Consider the following 17857-nt stretch of genomic DNA (forward strand, 5'->3'; position numbering starts at 1 on the left):
TTATTAAGCCCAAACACTGAATTGCCACCTGAAGGGAGATAAGCCAAGTGGCGATTGTGGCAATCCAGAAGCAGAAGTACTTCTAACAGCATGTGGCTATTTAGGTTGAAGGGTACTTTGAAAGATGAAGGACTGGAGGTATGAGGCAAAGTAATTAAGAACAACTGCATGTTGGGGATTCTGTTGAAAACACTCTTTGGAACCATGCAGGTGGCAACTTGAAAGGACAAACTTCAACTTGCACTGATGTATTTTTTTTTGAAGCTGTAAATCTTGTTTTAAAACATGAATCTCTACCTTGGGATTAAAGGACTTAATTGGACTCTAATCCTTCTTTAACAAGACAAGGAGGAGGAGAAAGTCAAGGGCTTCTCAAAGACCCGTGTGCTGGTCTGAAACGAAAATAGTCTCCATCTACGACATTTTATATCTTACACCACTGTCTGGATCTCTAAGAGGCTGGCTGCTCATGTACTTCAGCCCACCACCTGCACAACATACACTCACACACACACACACACACACACACACACAGGCACACACACAAATACATCTTCCCCTCCACGTACTCGCTCCTTACATAAAGAACCATAAAGTCTCCTTCCTACACACACATTCCAAATGCTTTTTTACAAGTATGCACACGCTTTGTGCCCAAAATTCTCCCTCCACCACACACACACACACACACACACACACACACACACACACACTCTCTCTCTCTCCCTCTCTCTCTCTCTCTCAAATGAGGGCCCTAGTGACTTACAACTAAGCCAAAGACTAACTGAATTTTTCTGAAGCCATTTTTTTATAGAGAGAGATAGATATAGAAAGTACAGCCCACACTCAGTAGTTATAAGCAGACTCACTCAGCTGTAAGTTGGTTTCCCAAAAGATTTAGCCAAGAGTCACTTTTCATGTGCCTTTATAATTCTTCTTTCCAGTCATTTACCTCATCCACAGAGAGGCTGGACCAGAGTAGAGAATCCTAGTGGGATTTAAAATAAAGAGTATCCCCCCCCCAAAAAAATTTTTTAATAAAAAAAATAAATAAATAAATAATGTTTCTTCCTAGTTTTCACAGATGGTGAGAATTCCAAAGTAGGGCATTTGCATAGCCTGTTCCCAGGGAACCTATGCACAGTACTGATAGCCTCTCTCGATTCAGATGGCTGTGGATTATAAGTATTTCTACATGTTTGCCCAGGTGTTGTAAAAAACATTAAGGCTTCACTTATAAGCTACAGCTAAAAAAAGTAAAAAATTGAGCAAATGACAAGTTCTTTTGCTTCCTTTTCTCTCTAACATCCTTTCAAGCTTCCCTTACCTTCCCCATCCCACCACCCTGCACAGTGCCTAGTCCTAGTAAGGCACTGCAAGTCAAGGAATCAAGACTCTTGACTTAAACATCACTTTAAGGGCAGATGGTGGTGACATATACTCAGACAGGGAAAACTGGAGGAGGAATCGTTTCCTGTAGAAAGTTCACACAGGTCAGCGTAACTCTTTCAACCAATAAACATCTGTTGGGTGCTTACAGTGTGCTAATGACCATAGTGAGTACTGGGGATTCTACTACCAACACAACAAGAACAGCGGCAATAACCTTGAACACTTACTGCGACTAATATGATTGATGATAGAGAAATGGATAGGATGATATCCCCTGATAGCAAAGTCTTCATTCACTGCTGGTCTCCTAAATCCTGCCCTCTCTCCCAAAAGATGGTAAGAGCCTTTGTAGGGGAGGTATTATCACCACTTTACAGCAAGGCAATTAATGTCCCCCCAAAATAATATGGTCATAGTTCATGCAATTAGTAAACAGTGAGAGTCTGGATTAACCCTAGAATTGTCTGATTCTAGAACATACACTCTTGTCACTGCACTGTGCCATCAACAGAGACGTCATCAGGCAACGCTATTAGGATGTCAGTGTGGTTCATCTTGGATGTCTGTAGCCCCCCTCCTCTCAGACTCTTCACCAGACTCCCTTTAGACTCCCAGGCACTCCAGCGTTGTCCCCCCCAGCCACCCCATTCTCCAGTAAAGAATTTGTCCCAAGTCTTTTACACCTGAAGGTTTTCATTTACTATCACTTTGTTCCTTTACGAACTATCAGCTGTGTCCAACCATCACATATGCTGCTGAAGGCACCACGAGCAAGCTGTCGTCATCAAGGAACTCCCAATCTAGCAGGGACACAAAAAAATGACTGACTGCGGTGGAGTTAGGGCTTCCTAACATGGGACAAGGGCCTGCTGGTACCCGCATTGACTCTAGCAGTACAGAGACTCATTGTGTAACAACACAGACCTATAGACTGAGAAAGCTATTCCTTTTCCAATTTTCCCCAAGCCCCTGGTTGATATTAGGAAGGTCCCACTTTGGTGCTGGCACTTGCCAATAATCAGCCTCTGGAAGGAGGAAAGAGCAAGGCCTGAGGGCCAGGGCTTGAGGCAAGCTATTGCCCATCTCTGAACTGAGTAACACTGAACATTTTTATCATATTGTCTGATGGGTTATCTTCCATGTATGATAAGTGATACCCATTTTATGTTCACAGAAGTGTATGAAAAGAGAGGCCAGAGCAAGGAATTTTGTTTTCCTGTTGTCGTGTCTTCTCACCTGTGGGAAACCACCTGACACATTTGGCTAGAACATCAGGAAATGACCTCAAGGATGAACTTTGCACTAAACACGACTGTACTTGACAACAATTCAGGATTAGACCTGAAGAGGCTGAGTAGGTTCTCTGGGAAACGGTGGTGGAGGAGGTTAAGCAGGAGGATTGGAACCCAAAGAGTTGGCCTTTGGGAGAGTTCTGAAGATGATCTCTAGGTCTGCACTGAGAAGGGATGCCTTAGAAGGAGAAAGTCAACTGCACGGGACTCAAGTTAGAAAAAAATCCTTCAGCAGGGGAAGTCACAATTGCCAGGCCCACCCTAGGGATTCTGAAATTCACTGTTCACGATGTGGAGGCTGCCTGCCCCATTCCTCCCACATTCACAGAACAATGAGGCATTCTTGTTTTCTCTAACACCGGGCTTCCTACGAGGTTCTGGTCCCTCAGCATACCCCCCATGGCTCCCCTCCCCCACCACTACCTGTCCCCCAACCCCCCTCTTCAGCCTGCCCCTCTTCCTGTACCACAGGTCCAGGTTAGTGGAACTGCTGGATCACTAGAAAGCCTATCGTCATTCCAGAGTTTTCTCCTTCCCTCACCTCTTACACCCGGTTAGTCAGCAGGCTCATTCTGCCCCCTGAATAGTTACACAGCTTCTGTCCATTCCATCCCAGTGCCTTCGTTTGGGTTCTCATCTCTTGCCTAGACCATTGTTTCGGCCTCCTCCCTGGGCTCCCGGAGCTCAGACTCAATCACCACACCTCAGCCCACCCACCCCTTTACCCCCGCCCATTCTTCCAGTCATAGCCTCTATCACAGCTTCTTGGAAAACCCAAATCCATTTCAGCTGCTTTTCTTGCCCAAACTGCCAGTCATTCCCTATAGACCACAGAAGAAGTAATACCTGCTGTTTATTGAGTGGCCACGGAAAGTCAGAAATCATAATGCTGATTTGCAGACATTCTGACTATCCTCACAACTGTTCAGGGTAGTGCTTGTATGCCCATTTTACCAACTAGGAAAACCCGGGGACAGAAAGGTTAGGTAACTTGCCTGAAGTCTCAAAGTGAGAAACAGAGCCAGGACTCGAGGGCAAACCTATGCTCTCTTCCCCAAATCCTTTAACTTAGGCCTTCTAGACCCTCCATGGTCTGGCTACAATCCCCCTTCCAGCACTCCCAGACCCCCACACCCACTGCACACACACACATATACACACACAAGTGTGCACACACTCTGCTTTTTGTCCACCTCTCTGCTTTTTGTCCTTGTGCCCGGCATAGTGCCTGCATTATTATGGGCAATGAACAAATGTTTGTTGATTAAATTAAAGGCTATTTCTCTTGGAATTTATTTTTGGTGCATTTACCTGTCACAATCACATCCACATACCAAAGGCCCATATGCACACCATTTCTTCAAGGAACTTCTTGCCAGTTCTCCTGGCAGAATTAATATCTCCCCCTGTGTTCACAGCATGTTGTGTATCCTAGAGTTATAACATTCTTTGCACCATCAGTACTGCACATGTATCTTATCACCATGCTCACCAGGCCTGAATACTTCCTAAGGGCGGGGTGGTGTTTTGTTCATTTATGTTACCGCTGACTTTCCAAAACCCCAGTAAAGGTTTCTAATAACACTTTTTGCCTCAAGAATGAAAAACAAAGTCAGAGACCTCTGACTTTTTAAAATAATTACCAATCCCCATCCCTTCTTCTGATTACCCAGAAAACAGAAGAGATAAGACAGAGAGGAAAATGGCCGGTCACAGAAGTCAGGATAGGAATGTGATTCCCTCCCCCATGCCTCCTCCGTCCCATCCCAGGATGATAATGACGAGTCCAAGCATCCTTCCCGGGCTCCTGGGAAGATGAGCTGTCACAGACCTTGGGGAATTCTGAAGTCTGTAAGGCTGACTTTCCTTTCAATCCTATATTTGAATCCTGCATCTGAATAAAGTAACTTCTACGAGCTTGAACTCTAAGTCCAGATCTGTTCCCTTTCTCTCTTTCATGGGAGTTTCTCAGACTGACTTTATGGTACTCAGGACTGCCGTGAGAGATGTTTTTTTACTTAGTATTAAGATACGTTTTTTCCTGGGCACCTGGGTGGCTCAGTTGGTTGAGTGCCTTCGGCTCAGGTCATGATCCCAGGGTCCTGGGATGGAGCCCCACGTCGGGCTCCCTGCTCGGCGGGGCGTCTGCTTCTCCTTCTCCCCCCTGCTCGTGCTTTCTCTCTCACTCTCTCTCTCTCTCAAATAAATAAATAATATCTTTAAGAAAAAAAAGGTTGGGGCACCTGAGTGGCTCAGTCGTTAAGCGTCTGCCTACGGCTCAGGTTCCCTCTCTTGCTGTCTCTCTTTCTCTGTGTCAAATAAATAAATAAAATCTTTTAAAAAAAAGGTTAATTTCTTTCTTTAGAAATAGTCTCAGTACTAATTTATGCTTAAGATTCTAGTAACCCTCCTAAGTTAATTTACGGAAATAGATTTATTCTGTGCTTATAGTCTTATGTTAATATCTCCCAATATAAATTTTCCATCTTGCCAGTTTTCATTCAGCAAATCCCTCCTCATAAATGAAGTTATCAAAGCACTCTTGAACTGACTGGGGTGATCCCAGAGAGCTGTGGCTAGAAAAGTGGGAAGGCTCCATTCAGGGGATAGCTGTCCGCTCAAACCGTTTTGTTCCATGTCATTGTCATCTGCCCCAAAGTGCCTTCTGTGGAGCCTACTAGGTGCTTGAAATGTGTTTGTTAAATTTTCAAGTGTGTACCCCTGGCTGGAGACAGCCCCTTAAACTTCTCATGAATTATCAGTAATGCCTGAGCACGAGTTCCCTGGAGGACACCTGACAACAAGAAAGGACACAGGGTAGGACCACAGCACGTCTTGCCGCCCCCTACTCCACCAGACCCCCCTGGGTCAAGAGCTATCACGAGCTTGGAGAGAAGGTGTTTTGTACAGGAGAAACCCCTCTGGCCTTGGACCCAGACACCCCTTCCTCATCTCAGTGGTGAAACTTGGGGTGAGTCAGTAGCCACTCTGAGCTTAGGGTTCCATCAGGAACAGGAGTAACCTCTACCTCGAATGATTGTTGGGAAAATCCGAAGAGGTAACGCGGATGTAAAGTACTTGGCTAGCACTTTGATTATTGTTATTATAAAATATTTTTTAAGTCAAAATTTCTTAGACGTCAGTTGCTAGATTTCTCTTCAGTCACTATGCTGTACATGTTTTTGAATTTTTTGTAATGGAAAATTTTAAACATATGTAAAAGTAGAAAGAAGAGTAAAATGAACCCTCGTGTACACAACACCAAGTATCAGCGATTATCCACTCACGGGCCAGTCTGACTTCAGTTATAGCCCCACTCATGAGCCTGCTCCCCAGCTGGGTTATTTTGAAGCAGAGCTTAGACATTCATCCACACTAAAATCTTTACAAATTTTAGTATTTTTTTCTAAGAGTTTAACATCACCAGGATACCATTATCACACATTAGAAAATGGGCAGTGTTTCTTTTTTTTTGTATTTAAATTCATTTAATTAACATATAATGTATTATTAGTTTCAGAGGAGTTCAGTGATTCATCAGTCTTATATCATACCCAGTGCTCGTTACATCACGTGTGGGCAGTGATTTCCTAAAAACATTAAATATTCAGCCAGTGTTCAAATGTCCATATTTGCCTTATAAATTTTTTTTACACTTGATTTGTTTATATGGCATCCAAATGAGGTAAACACTTTGTGTTGGGTTGATACGTCTCTTAGATTTCTTTTATTCCCAAGTTCCCTCTCTCTCCTTGTTTTGTCCTTAGCCATGCATGTGTTGAAGAAGCCAGGTAGTTTGTCTTGTTGGATCTTTGCATTCTGGGTATTGCCAATTGCATCTTCACAGCAGTGTTTAACACATTCCTCTCTCCTGTGCTTTCTGTAAACTGGTATTTAGGTCTAGAGGCTTAATCAGCTTCAGGCTTGACTTTGGCAAGAATGCTTCATAGATAGCGCTAAGTACTTCTTTTTTTGGTTTTTGTCTTGTTTAAGTGCACAATTCATTGGCTTTTAATAATATATTCATAGAGCTGTGCATCCATTACCATAATTTAAAACATTTTCTTTATTCCAAAAAGAAACCCCACACCTCTTAGCCATCAACCCCTAGCTCCCCATTTCCTTCCACCACCCAACTCAGCCCTAGGCAACACTCATTTACTTTCTGTCTCTATAGGTTTGCCTGTTCTGCTCATTTTATATAAGCGGAATCACACAGTATTTGGTTGCTTGTGGCTAGCTTCTTTCACTTGGCATTATGTTTCAAAGCTCATCTGTTGTAGCAGGTGTCAATACTTCATTTCTTTTTATGGTTGATAACATTCCATTGTGTAGAATATTGTGTGGATATACCACATTTTGTTTATCCATTCATCAGTTGATGGACATCTGGGGTTTTTTCACTTTTTAGTATTATAAACAATCCTGCTGTGAACACTTGTGTACAGATTTTTGTGTGGGCACATGTTTTCATATGGTTATATAACTAGGAGTGGAATTACTAGATCATATGGTAACTTTATGTCTAACTGTTTGAGGAACTGCCAACTATTTTCCCAAATGATTGCACCATTTTATACTCTCACCAATAGTTTATGAGGGTTCCAATTTCTCTACATCTTCACCAACACTTATTTTATTATCTGTCTTTTTTATTATAGCCATCTTAATAGGTATGAAGTGGTATCCATTGTGGTTTTGATTTGCATTTCCTTGATGGCTAAGCGTCTGTTCGTGTGTTTAACGGATATGCATATTCTTTAGAGAACTGTCTATTCATATTCTTTGCTGTATCTTTTAATTGGGTCATTTATCTTATTACTGAGTTTAAGAATTCTCTACTCATGTATATATATGCCAGGTGCATGTCCCTTATCAGATATATGACTTGTACAATTTATTTCCTATTCTTTGGTTGCTTTTTCATGTTCCTGGGGGTGTCCTTTGAAGCACAAAAGTTTTAATTAACGATAATGTCCAATTCATCTATTCTTTCCATCGTTGCTTGTACTTTTGGTGCCATATCTAAGAATCCATTGCCTAATCCAAGTTCACCAGGATTTACCCTACATTTTCATCTAAGAGTTTTCTAGTTTTACATTTAGGTATGATGCACTTGGAGTCAGTTTTTGTATATGTTGTGAGGTAGGGATCCAAATTCATTCTTTTACATGTAAAAAGAATGTCTCTCACTTTGCATTAAAATCGATTCCCCATCAGCATTTCACCTAATGGTTTGAGGTGCCATTCATGAACATTCATTTGGGGTTGCAAATGGTGACATTCCAAATCTGTCATTCTTCCTAAATTGTTTTAAGCTGCAATTCTACAAGACTGACTCCTACTTTCTGAGGGCTGATTATGTGTAAGATGCTATACTGTGAGTCGTACCTACATTATTTCACAGATTTCCAAACCTGTCTATCATAGGTGCTCAGCATATATTGAGCAATCCGAAGTTCCCCCCTCAACCACTATATCCCTCTGTCTCTCTCTGTTTCTCTCTCTCTCTCTTCCTTGTTTGTTCCTGGGCATTTCCCTAGCTCAAAGACAAGACTCATTTCTCACCACCTTCTCTCTTGACGTGTTTGCCGTCACTGAACTGCCACTACCCTTTTTCCACTGGCCGCTGCCAGCTGGGCTAATCTCCCCCTGCCTGCTTGTGCCAGTCTTCTTGTTTACGTCCTTACCACGCCCTCAGGCCAGCCTCAGCATCCTGGTCTCTTCAGCCACGGGCTCACCCTCCCGCCCCTCCTGAGGTCTGCTTCACACCCCTGGGCTAAGACCAGGAGAAAAGACCTAGGTCTGTTCAGCCTGGAAAAGAAAGGATTAATGTGGGAATGAGTGTTGATTTTATTTTCTCAAACTTGGGTTCGTATACCTGAGTATAAAACTTTGGTTTTATATTCCTGGGTCCAGAAGAGGAACAGAACATAAATCAGAACACGAAGGATTTCATGAGTTCCAAGGAGAAGTCTCTCCCATCACATAGATTGTGAGAAAATGAATATGTGAATATAATGAATACTGAAGGAGCCTATGGAACCTATTACTGTTAGGTTTTGGTTTGGTTTTTATCTTCCCTATAGAGGAAGGCAGCTTAGTATAAACAAAAAGGCTTTGAGTCAGGCAAAGCTTCATGCCATAGCTTTGCCATCTAATACCTAAGTGACATTGAACTGAGTACCATACCCCATTGAGCCGTGGTGTCCTCATCTGCAAAATGGGTAGGTCCTTCCATGCAGAGTCATTGCAACTACCTATAGCCATTGCTACTACCTTCTTTCCTCCAAGCAGACCTTTGAGACTATAGCATCATTTGTGTGACTGAAGAGAACCCCTGACTTAAAGCAGGCAATGAGCCAAACATCTTCAAAAATCTAGATGTCCCTTTTGAGCTGAATTTCCTAAGGTGTATTTTTCACAACTACTAGCAGATATGGGGGTGATCTTGTCTTATTTTATACATAAGAAAACTGGCAGAAAAAAGGTACTTCTATGACAGACTCAAGGTCTTCCAAAAAACACTTAAGTGAAATAATTGCAATTTATGACAGAATTAGGACAGAATCATATATCATTTAATGTCTCACCCTTGGGTCCTACCAGTCCCAGGTGGCGGTAGCCATTACTAGCATAAGACAGGTGCCATCATCACTGGAGGTGCCATCACGGCCCAGTTAGGCCACAGAGAATCCGATCTGAGTGCTCCCACACATCAGCTGCATGGCCTTGGGTGAGGCATTTTGCCTCTCCAGATCCCAGCTTCCTTGTTTCCTGGGTGAAATAACAAAACTCATCTGGCAGAGTATTATGTTGCTTAATTCGTCAAGAGCGCATTTGGAAGCTAGGTAACACCATGAAAACCTGTTCCTCTATTTAGTTCATGATGGTCACTGTTGTGATCCCTCCTTGTGCTCAAGCACGCCATCACACAAGAGACCTGCGTCCTTTCTGCCTACTACAAAGCTTTCTCAGCCCCAGCAGGTGTCAGGTAGACTTCTCTGAGGCAGAGCTTTCTAGCAATGTTTCTTAGCCCGGGCACTATGGTGAGAAAATGTGGGCTTTGGGGACCTCCAGATCCGGGATGAAACTCTCACTCTGCCTCTTACTGAGCACTATAACATTGGGCAAGTTACATAATCTCTCTGGGCCTCAATTGTTCTAGCCGTGAAATGGAACTCATGGTAATTTTTTTCTAACCTCGTAAGATCGCTATGAGGATAAAACAAGGCAGTACATGTATATGAGATACTGGCCAGGGTTTGGCAGTGGTAAATAGCTCAATAAACGTTCCCTCTGTTATTAATGCTAGGTCAAGTCAGGAAGCTGCAACCATCCCCCATCCCCGGGCCTCGCTGAGAATGACATTCACGAGCCACATACTTCAGAGGATGATCTGTTGGAGCCTGCCTCGCAGCACAGAGGCTTCCAAAAGCCCCTTTGCTCCCTTGATAAGCAGTGACAATTTCAGAAGAAGAGAAGGGACTGACTTTTGGCTTATATCTAGGGGGCCCCTGGGGCAGTTGTACATGCTCAGCTCAGACCCTGTAATCCCAAGGGGAACCCATGGGAGGGGAAACCAAAAATGACTCCAGGAAGAAAGGCTTTGGACAAAAGAGACCAGGGTGGAGATTGAGGCAGGGCTGTCTGTCCACCATCTTCTGCATGTACCTTTCAGCTTTTTCTGTGAGCCCCATCCTCACCTGGGTCGTTGCCCAAACTGCTCACAGCCCATCAGTGAAGCAGCCAACAAAGAATTTCTGGGTGCCTCCCATGCACCAGGCACACACGATACGGTGGGCAAGACAGACACGGTCCCTATTCTTAACGAACCTGCAGGCTAGCAGGGAAGACCAGTGGGACACCAAGTACGGTGCGTACTTGCTTACAAGACCGTGAATGTGTGAGGTGCTGTGAGTGAAGGATGGGGACTGAAGGGAGTTTGTGAGGGAGGGCCCCCCTCATCTGCAAGGTCAGAGGCAGTGATCTTCAGAGCGAGACTGAAGGATGACAGAGGCAGCCAGGTTAAAGTAGCAGGTGAAGCAGGGCGCCTAGCCAGCTCCGTCAGCAGAGTGTGTGACCCTTGATCTCGGGGTCGTGAGTCCAAGCCCCGCAGTGGGCATGGAGCTCACGAGAAAACAAACAGGTGAAGCAAGGCCCCACAAGCACCTCACCTCAGCCCCGGCAGCCCAGTTCCCTTTCTCCAGAAGTCAGGGGGCAAATGCCAGCACTCCTGGTGCGTGGCCACACCTGTCCTCCTCGGCTCCCTGCCCGGCCCAAGCTCCCCGAGGTCCTCTGGGGAGAAGCCTCGCTGGTTTCTGGTGACCACAGCAGGTTCGGTAATGAGCCCTGCTGCTCCGCTTGCTTCCTCGAGTCAGCATTTCTCCAGCGAGAAGTTAAACTTGACATCATCACTTCGCCCAATTAATCCTGGCAGGTGAGCCACTCCAGAGGCCCAGCCCTGCCCAGCTGAAAGAGGGAGCAGCCAGGCTTGCACCTCGGACATTTGAGCACAAACTCTTCAGCTCTGGAAGCCAGAAGCAGGGGTAATTGGTGGCCGAGGCCAGCACGCCCGCAACACATGTGCAGGCACGCTCCCTCGCGCTCTCTGCCCTCACAGAACCAGCAACATATAATAGAAGGGCAAGAGAAAGCACGGTGTGCAGGGCAACAGTTGGACATGAGGAGGACAGCAGAGAGCAAAATGTGGGGCAATGATATCCCTTAAGGGCACAATGACCTTGGCCATGTGGCTCAACAATGCAAGGCCTCAAGTTTCTGCATCTTAAAGTGGTAAAACTGATAGCGCCTTTCACATAGACGTGTTAGAGCCCTGAGTGAGATATTCACAAACAGGATAGCTCAGCCTCAGCACGGTGGACATTTTGGGCCAGGTAATTCCTTGTTGTGGGAGGGACCTGTGCACTGTCGGGGGTTGAGCAGCATCCCTGGTCTCTGCCCACTGGATGCCGGCAGCACCCACCACTCAGCTGTGGCAAGAAAAACGTTTCCAGACATTGTCAAATGGTCCCCAGGGTTGAGATCAGCCCCAGCTGGTAACAAGTGAGGTAAAGGACATAGCCAGGGCCTGGCACAGAGTCAGTGCACAATAAATGGCAGCTAACATCAGACGTGTGTGAGTTAAATGCCCCTTCTGGGTCGCCACAGCAGACCCCTCTTTCTGAACACAGGCCAACAATATAAGGGCCTTGGAGAAACCTGGAACTTTCCAAATGTGGGACGGGTAGATGTGCCAGGGCCGTCACTGGAATGTGCAAACAGAGATTAAGGTGTCCCTGGCTGGAGCAATGGGAGGGATCTGTATGTTGCGTAGATTGTTGGAACAGGTCCCCTTGCCACGCTGCTCAACTGAAAAGGAAAGAAGCTAATTTTATGGTGTGGGTAGCAGGTGCCAGACCCGGTGCCAGGGTCTTACATACATCTTGGCCTCTGGATATTGTGAAGAGATGTTATTATTTCCATTTTCGTTTGAAGAACTGAGACTCAGAGAGGCTAAGGAACTAATTCAAAGCTCCTCAGCAATTACATCTCAGGGTTGGGTCAGACCTGGGTTTGACTCTCCTCCAAGCCCGTGCTCTTTGCCCACCCAAGCTGCTAGAGTGGGGCTTCTCACATGCTGACTTAATTTAGGAGTGATTCTGGGGCAGGAACCAGGCTTGGTTGGGAAGAAGGATGGGATTGACTAGCAGTATCTGTTATGGACCCAGGAATAGGAAATGCCATGAGTTTGCCATCCATGTACAAGCCCATAATCCAAGATTCAGTGATTCTGTATCTTCCTCTCTGGCATGATCTGGGGACTACACTAGGCTAGGGGTACATCTGGGTTTATTCAGCAAATAAGCAACTGTGCTATATCCCTTCTCAAGGATAGTACACGCAACTGTGCTATAGCTTTTCTGCTCATGCTGAAAAACAATTCTTCAGAGATGAGGATTTCTACAGAAGGGGCATGTTCTTAGATGATTCCCATGGAAAAGCTAGATATGGGCCCCTATTGAAACCCTTTGTTAATGCTTCATGAATTTTATTTTTGATGAGGAACAGTGTTCTCAAAATAGAAAAGGGAAACTTAACAAGGAAATAGGCCATTTTCTTTTAGAGAAAAAAATGTTTATAATATTTCAAAGCACAAAATTTGGGAGATACAATATCCATCCTTCATCCTCTCTTCCCACTCCAAAACAATCAAGCCGTGGTGGAAAATTGCACAACTAGATGCATAATGAAACCTGCTTACATATGCAAAGAATATTGCAAACACCAGTTTGTCTGTTTCCAGACACTTCGGCTAGGGAAGATGTGCTTTCTCACGGCTGAGTCTGGGGCAACCCTGAGGACACAGAGGGCAGAGTCAGAAACTTCAACAAATCATTCCCAACCAGCTAGGCTCAGATCAGGCTCCCTAACTCTGCCGGTAGGCCTTTCCCCACCACCTTTGTCTTGACCTGAGCTGGCACAGATTACAGAAGGCTCACTGCCTTTGTGGTCCTATTCACAAGCATGGCGTGCCTGCCACAAAGATTTACTGAGTCCCTCTTATGTGCCAAGTCCTGGGCAAGCACTGGGAGGCAACCCCTAAACATGTGAACTAGCACATACTGGGTCAGGGAGAGAGCTCAGGTTCAGTCATTCTCCTGCATCAGTTTCAAGTGCGCAGGAACATTAACGAGGTCAGAGACTGCCTTTCAAAGTCACACTCCCTCTGCCTGGCATGACATGCTTGCTGGGCTTTCATCACTCTACGTGAGGAGAGAAGGCCACCATGGGGAGAAGGACTATCCACCCCAAACTGTTTCTACCACCTGGCACCTAGCCATGGTTCATTCATTTCTTTGAGCTAAACTGAGATTGGCAAACTACAGCCCACAGTCCAAATGCGGCCCATAGCCTGATTTTGTACGGCCCATAATCTAAGAATGGTATTTACAGTGTTATTTTTTTGTTAAGATTTTATTTTTTAAGTAATCTCTACACCCAACATGGGGCTCAAACCCACAACCCCAAGATCAAGAGTCACATGCTCCACCAACTGAGCTAGCCAGGTACCCCCTATTTATAGGTCTAAGTGGGGGGAAATCAAAAGAAGAAGAATACTCCGTGACATGTAGAAATTCTATGAAACTCCATTTTCAATGTCCCAAACTAAAGGTTTGTTGGCGCACAGCCATGCTCTTTTATGTTTTATCTGTGGCAGCAATGAGTAGCTGTGACAGAGATCCACAAAGCCTGAAATATTTACTATCTGACCCTTTACCAGAGAATGTTTACCGACCCCTGGGCTAAAACATCGCTCAGTCTCGCCTCCTCTAAAATGCAAATACCCACTGGTCTAGCAACTTCTGAGGTCCTTAATGCCTTTGTGAGACCATATGTGTCTGGTCACCGTTGGCACTGCAGGGAAGAAGGGTCCCCAGATGCCTGAGAGGGCACCACCTGAACCCCCACAATAACTGATCTGTGCCTCCAGGTGCACATCTGTCATTTCACACCTCGTTTTGGGATTTACCTAAAAGCTGCCTTATGGCCAGTAACTCCATAAGGACAGGACGCCCTCTGACCCCTCCAGGGTAAGCCTAGTTGAGCTTGACACGAGATGTGTTTGGTAAATGTTAGTAGAATGTGTGAGTGAGGAAGCGAGTGAAACCCAGCAAATGTATGTGTGCCAATGTGTGTGAGTCAATAAACATAAACAAGAGACTGAATAAATGTATGAATTAATGAATGATTAAGAGCTTGAGGGGCTGGATGAAAGAAGACATAAATGAGTGTATGACTGAGGGAATTCTTCTAAAAATGAGAGATTAAACAAAGAAGTAAGAATATAAGTGAATGTACGAAGGTGGGATCTATGAGTGAGCAAGTGAGTGCAGGCTACGGGGTCTCTACAAATGCCACATGAGGAGGATACAGGGCGTCACTGCCAAGTTCTGCTGATCTCGTCACTTTGCCTTGCTTGTTCATGCCCTGCCAGCCATGGGATTTTGAACTTCATCGATGCCCTCCCTTGCTGAGGGTGTGCCCATCCTTTAGTGCTTTAGCGTCTGAGGCTTCTTTCAGAAGGACAAAAGCGCCTGCACCCTTGGGCTTGGAGCCAGACAGCCATGCCTCTGAGACTGTGGCTTCCCTCCCATATATGGAAAAAAATACACCTTCAGCTGATGCATCCTCAGCCCTGTCTCTTCCATGTGCTACAGGTGAGCAGGACCTACCCCAAAGGCACAATTCCGGGTGCAAGGGATGGGCAACATGTTGGTTTGGGGTGAAGTTCATGCCCAGGGTCATCCTAGCCAGGGAGGAAAACGTGGAATTGAACGCACCCTATCTAAAGCAGGTCCCTGCAGTTACTCTGTTTCCTCTATAGTACATACTTTGTTTTCTCGCTTTTAGTTTTGTGTGTTTTTGTGGTTTCGCCTGCTCCCTCACTAGAAGGTAAGCCCCATGAGGACAGAAACAGGCACATGGAAATCTCAATAAATATTTGTTGAGAATGAGTGAAACACTGTCTGGAAAACAAGTAAACCAACCACTTGAACCAGCTACCAGGACATGATTCCCTCTCCCAGCGGTGGGCCTGACCTAACTCTCCTGCCACCTGGCACATGGGACCTTCAGCACACCATTTCCCCTCTCTGAGGCTCAGGCAATGAAAGGAAATTATCTTCAGGGTCCTTTCCAGCTCCCACACATTAGGATTCTAAAGCCAAGGGGAGGGGCCTTCGGACTGTTCATTCAGGATTTCACACAGTTAGTAGGAACCTGAGTCCCAAGGCCACAGCACTTTAAAAAAAACAAAAACAAAAAGTGTGATTATTACCTAAGGGACAGCCATCTCATCTGGCCTGTGATGGGGTAAAGTGACGTTGGGTGTGGTAACATCTTTGTTTTGGCCAGTGGCCCTCTGACCATCCCAATGTGGTCAGTCCTGTCCTGTTGGAGCCGAAGCCCAGCCTGGCATCCTGCTGCCTGCTTCTCAGGAAAGCCGTAAACATATGGCCTAAAACCTCTGTGGCTGGGAAATCCCTTCTCAGACATCTTTGCAGAGTTCCGGGAAACCGCACAAACCCTTCCTGACTCGGCCTGGCAGCCGAGGTACAGGGAGCTAACGAGGGCTTGTGTGAGGGTTCCAGCCCTCCCCGACTCCTGCACCCTGAGAACCCTCCCGCCTTTACCGCCGGCGTCACCTGGTCCAGCCTCCAAAATACACACACAGCTTTCGCATACCGAAGGGAGCTCTAAGAGCGCCAGCTATCAAGTCAGGATTTTTACTTTATTTTACTTTTATTTTTTTAGGTTTATTTATTTAAGTAATCTCTACACCCAGCATAGGGCTCGAACTTACAACCCGGAGATCAAGAGTCACAGGTTTTTCCAACGGAGCCAGCCAGGCGCCCCTAACATCAGGACTTCTGGTTTGAATCCCAGCTCAGCCTACTTACGGGCGCTATGGCCTTGGGAAAATGACTTTAATACATTTTTGCCTTGACTTTCTCATCCGTAAAAGTGGGAATGGTAATGATAATAATAGAATTTAGCCCTTTGGTGTGTTGGGAGGATTATATGCGATAACAGAGCGCTCAGGAATGGGGGGCCCCCCAGCAAGCATTCTGTAAGTACTAGCCTTCGTGGCTGTGTGATTTCCAAAATCTGTTCGGGTGTTCCCCATTTTATCTCAGTGAGATTATACACCCCTTAAGGGCGGGGACTGTGCCTTCTTTTCGACCTCACGCTCACATTGCCTCACCTAGGGATCAGAACACTCAGTACCCTTGCTGAGTGGCAGGCATCACACATTCCCAAACCATTGCTCTCCAAATGTGAATGGAGGTCTGCTAGTCAAAACCCACGGGCATGGCACATAGCCTTCTTTTGAGAGAAATGACACCCTCCCTTTGTGGAAAACCATTGTTGGGAAAAGAGGCTGAGTTAGGGGACGTCTAGGGAAGGTAAAAAACAAGAAGGAAAACTTCTCCCAAAAATAGACCTTGATTGTTTGGTGTTAGCAAATTCTTAACACCAACAGAAGAGAGAACCGGAAGACGGAGAGTTTCTTCACAGCTGCCCCGAAAGGTTTAGACACCAGCCTTCTTCACTGAGTGCTGAGGTATTGTTCTAAAGCCTGGGGATACAAATAATACGTTCACAGTTAGTTCTAAGGACAGGCCAAAATTAGGGATCCCATCCTGAATGCAAGTCTGTGTCTTCATCCCTTTTTAGCAGGTATCATAACACCTGGAAAGGCTTTACTCTCTGTTTGCTGTCAAATGCAGTGCCCCGAAGCGGAGATGCATCAATTGTACAAACAGCACGGGGCCCTGGGCGTGAGTGGTTCACTGAGCAAAGGGAAAAGCTAGCAGAGTACTTGCTCAAACGGCCTTCAGCCTCCTGAGTACCACAGGCGAGGCTCTCTGGGCGGGGATGGTGGTCTGCAGTGGCAGCCAATCAAAACTATTTAAATCTAACTTGACACAGGAGAAGAAGCTTCTCTCTTCTGCAGAATCACAAAGGCAACAAGCATGCTATTCAGAAAGGGGCCAGAAGCACTGGCTTGGGAAATGTCAGAAGTCTTTTTCACTCATTGTACATCCCTGAGCCTGTCTTTAGAAAGGTCTTTGTAGCCACATGCTATCAATCCCATGAGAAGGAAAAATTGTTACACGACCAACCACATCAGAGGGCTTAGCCTCTGCACGGGGTGTTTTCCCAAGTGTCTCCTATGATAGCAATGCAGAAGAGAAAGGCAGACTTGCCACCAGAAAAAGCTATCAGTCTATGAGGTTTCCAGATCCTACACTTTCTAAGATCATAAATCCTTCATTTATTGAGGGGACTTACTTACTCAAAGGGAACAAAGACAACTGCTTTGATAATGTGGTGGAGCAGTGCGCAATTATCTTTTTGCTCTTTTTAAAACTGTCCATTGAGGGGTGGCTGGGTGGCTCAGCTGGTTAAGCCTCTGACTCTTGATTTCAGCTCAGGTCATGATCTCAGGATCATAAAATTGAGCCCCATGTCTGGCTCTGTGCTCAGCGGGGAGTCTGCTTGAGATTCTCTCTCTCTCTCCCCCTCTCCTTCTGCCCCTCCCCCCACTCGCAAGCAAGCGTGCCCTCTCTCCCAAATAAATAAATAAATAAATATTTAAAAAATTT

At 45.5% G+C, this 17857-nt stretch overlaps 1 protein-coding gene across 3 annotated transcripts in view; it reads left to right on the forward strand.

Moving 5' to 3' along the window:
* The window catches only part of SH3RF2 (SH3 domain containing ring finger 2), a 133745-nt gene that overhangs the window by 65377 nt on the left and 50511 nt on the right, over nt 1–17857 (forward strand). The gene's annotated exons all lie outside the window — the stretch shown is intronic.

This window comes from Zalophus californianus, chromosome 5 (genome assembly GCF_009762305.2).
Source record: "Zalophus californianus isolate mZalCal1 chromosome 5, mZalCal1.pri.v2, whole genome shotgun sequence".
Taxonomy (NCBI): domain Eukaryota; kingdom Metazoa; phylum Chordata; class Mammalia; order Carnivora; family Otariidae; genus Zalophus; species Zalophus californianus.